The sequence below is a fragment of the Charadrius vociferus genome, unplaced genomic scaffold (assembly GCF_000708025.1).
Source record: "Charadrius vociferus isolate BGI_N301 unplaced genomic scaffold, ASM70802v2 scaffold896, whole genome shotgun sequence".
NCBI classification, from domain to species: Eukaryota; Metazoa; Chordata; class Aves; order Charadriiformes; family Charadriidae; genus Charadrius; species Charadrius vociferus.
The window spans coordinates 276,687-277,033 of NW_009648959.1; the positions used below are offsets into that span (position 1 = coordinate 276,687).

At 62.2% G+C, this 347-nt stretch overlaps 1 protein-coding gene across 1 annotated transcript in view; it reads left to right on the forward strand.

Moving 5' to 3' along the window:
* Nucleotides 1-347, forward strand: part of THAP9 (THAP domain containing 9) — a 6,905-nt gene that overhangs the window by 520 nt on the left and 6,038 nt on the right. The gene's annotated exons all lie outside the window — the stretch shown is intronic.

The following is a 347-nucleotide window of genomic DNA, read 5'->3' on the forward strand; positions in this document are numbered from 1 at the left end:
CTTTCTTCGGGGTCTCCTCCGGGTTTCTCGGGGCAGGAGCAGCGATGGGCTCTGTGGATGAGGGAGACAGGCGTTAGGGGCGGTCGCCCCCCTGGGGTTTGGAGGAAGTGGGGGAAAGCGCCCTGCAACACGGGAACTCTAGCGCCGCCTGTCCTCCTCAGCTCAACAGTAGTAATCACAGCGTTGTCATGATGTGAACAGCAGTGAGACTCATCATCGGACAGGGCCCAGCCGCGTGAGCTAGGGGCTTCCTCCACCTTTCGGGGCAGGGGGGAATAGTACCAGCACACGTGACTTAGTAACTCAGCCACCGCAGCCGACGACCCGCCGGCCTTCACAGACCGAGG